Raw genomic sequence first — 3,359 nt, 5'->3', positions numbered from 1 at the left:
TTTTGGACAGTTGGCAATCCTGCTTCTGAGCCCTGCCATGTTCCCATGCACCAAGTTAAGAGTTAGTGCCCACATTTATGGCATTTCCGTACCCAGTAAAACCATGACTTTCAAGTTTTAACCCCTTAGGGACCCATGACGCGGTACGTCATGGGTTTAAACAGCGATTGCGGCGCGGCGGGGGTTAATCAGAACAGGATGCCCGCTGAAATCATTCAGCGGGCATCCTGTCACAACGCCATGACCCCCCCCCGTATCAGCGATCGCCGCAAACCGCAGGTCATTTCAGACTTGCGGTTTGCCGCTTTACTTGCTGTTGCGGCGGATGTCGGCGGGTCCCCATGCGGCTGTGGGGGGGACCCGATGGCATGGACGGCACCTCGATGTCTAAGGAAGGCATCGCGCTGCCTTCCGGTGAAGAGCCTGTGAGATCCACCCCCCTGGATCTCATAGGCCCCGAAAGCTGTATGAGTAATACACACAGTATTACTCATACAGCCAATTCATTCCAATACAGAAGTATTGGAATGCATTGTAAAGGAATATACCCCCCAAAGTTCAAGTCCCAAAGTGGGACAAAATATAAAGTGAAAAAAAAGTTGAAAAAATAAAGGTTTCCCCCCCAAAAAATTTAAGTTTCAAGTAAAAAAAAACAAAAAACGTAATTTTCCCAAAATAAAGTAAAAAAAAAATTGGTAAAAAATAGGGGGGGGGGGAAAGTATACATATTAGGTATCGCCGCGTCTGTATCGACCGGCTCTATAAACATATCACATGACCTAACCCCTCAGATAAACACCGTAAAAAAAAAAAAAAAAACTGTGCTAAATAAACAAAAAGTACAACAGCAAGCGATCAAAAAGGCGTTTGCCACAAAAATAGTACCAATCTAACCGTCACCTCATCCCGCAAAAAATGAGCCCCTACCTGAGACAATTGCCGAAAAAATAAAAAAACTATGGCTCAGAATATGGAGAGACTAAAACATCATTTTTTTTGTTTGAAAAAAGCTGTTATTGTGTAAAACTTACATAAATAAAAAAAAGTATACATATTTGGTATCGCCGCGTTCGTATCGACCAGCTCTATAAAAATATCACATTACCTAACATCTCAGATGAACACTGTAAAAAATAAAAAATAAAAACTGTGCTAAATAAACAATTTTTTGTCACCTTACATCACAAAAAGTGTAATAGCAAGCGATCAAAAAGTCATATGCACCCCAAAATAGTGCCAATAAAATAGTCATCTCATCCCGCAAAAAATCATATCCTACCCAAGGTAATCACCCAAAAGCTGAAAAAATTATGGCTCTCAGACTATAGAAACACTAAAACATGATTTTTTTTTTGCTTCAAAAATGAAATCATTGTGTAAAACTTACATAAATAAAAAAAAAGTATACATATTAAGTATCACCGCATCCGTGACAACCTGGTCTATAAAAATATCACATGATCTAACCTGTCAGATGAATGTTGTAAATAAAAAAAATAAAAAACGGTGCCAAAACAGCTATTTCTTGTTATCTTGCCTCACAAAAAGTGTAATATAGAGCAACCAAAAATCATATGTACCCTAAACTAGTACCAACAATACTGCCACCCTATCCCGTAGTTTCTAAAATGGGGCCATTTTTATGGAGTTTCTACTCTAGGGGTGCATCAGGGGGGCTTCAAATGGGACATGGTGTAAAAAAAAACAGTCCAGCAAAACCTGCCTTCCAAAAACCGTATGGCATTCCTTTCCTTCTGCGCCCTGCCGTGTGCCCGTACAGTAGTTTACGACCACATATGGGGTGTTTCTGTAAACTACAGAATCAGGGCCATAAATATTGAGTTTGGTTTGGCTGTTAACCCTTGCTTTGTAACTGGAAAAAAAATTATTAAAATTGAAAATCTGCCAAAAAAGTGAAATTTTGAAATTGTATCTCTATTTTCTATTAATTCTTGTGGAACACCTAAAGGGTTAACAAAGTTTGTAAAATCAGTTTTGAATACCTTGAGGGGTGTAGTTTATAGAATGGGGTCATTTTTGGGTGGTTTCTATTATGTAAGCCTCGCAAAGTGACTTCAGACCTGAACTGGTCCCTAAAAATCGGGTTTTTGATTTGCTTCTAAACTTCTAAGCCTTGTAACATCCCCAAAAATAAAATATCATTCCCAAAATGATCCAAACATGAAGTAGACATATGGGGAATGTAAAGTAATAACTATTTTTGGAGGTATTACTATGTATTATAGTAGTAGACAAAATGGAAACTTGGAAATATGCTATTTTTTTATAAATAAAAAAGTTTTTTTTTTTTACTTCATTTTACCAGTGTCATGAAGTACAATATGTGACGAAAAAACAGTCTCAGAATGGCCTGGATAAGTCAAAGCGTTTTAAAGTTATCAGCACTTAAAGTGACACTGGTCAGATTTGCAAAAAATGGCCAAGTCCTTAAGGTGAAATAGGGCTGAGTCCTTAAGGGGTTAAAAGGCCAAAGAAGGGACAATATTGGGTGCATACACAGCGTGCAACAGAATTTTTTTTTTACACTAAGTCATGTCTCTAACTCTGCTTAATGTCTATCTTTAGACCCAGATAGTATAATGTCCCCTTAGTGCCCCCACACAGTAGAATGCCCCCTTAGTTCCCCCACACAGTAGAATACCCCATTAGTGCCCCCTTACAGTAGATTGCCCATTTTAGTGTCCTCATATAGTAGAATGCCGCTTTAGGGCCCCTTACAGTAGTATGCCCCCTTTAGTGCCCCCTCTACAGTCTAATGCCTTTTTTAGTGCCCCCTTGAGGTAGAATTCCCTTTTAGTGCCACCATACAGTAGAATGCCCCCTTAGCACCCCACTCAGTAGTTATGCCCCCTCATGCTTTAATAAACACGTGACCCTAGATCACGCTTTAGATCAGACACTAGATTTGGGTGTCCTGACAGAATGAGCATAATCAGGCTTCAGCAAAATGGCTACTAAAGCTTCACTAACCGTCACCACCTTGTGTTCCCTCCTGTGCTTGGTGCACCACTTGCATGCGATTGGATGCTTTTCTGATGTCTCTAACAAGTGTCTTGACACATCTGTTGTCCCTGCCCAACGGAAGATGCTCACGGTAATGAAATGGATTGTGTAAAATTGCAGAAGGAGGTGGGTTAGGAGAGCCAAGACTAATGATGATCACACTTAGAGATCCTGGCCCACCTCCTTCTGCACAAGAATCAATTCCAGGGCATAATAGCTAAACCCCCCCCCCCCCCCCCTCCCAAGCAACTTTCCTGCAGCTAACCTCCAACGGCTAATCAAGACCGCCACACTTAACAAAAACCCCACCACCAACTCAGTAGTTATGCCTTCTT

The sequence above is a fragment of the Bufo bufo genome, chromosome 2 (assembly GCF_905171765.1).
Source record: "Bufo bufo chromosome 2, aBufBuf1.1, whole genome shotgun sequence".
Taxonomy (NCBI): Eukaryota; Metazoa; Chordata; class Amphibia; order Anura; family Bufonidae; genus Bufo; species Bufo bufo.
This window is presented reverse-complemented; position numbering follows the sequence as displayed.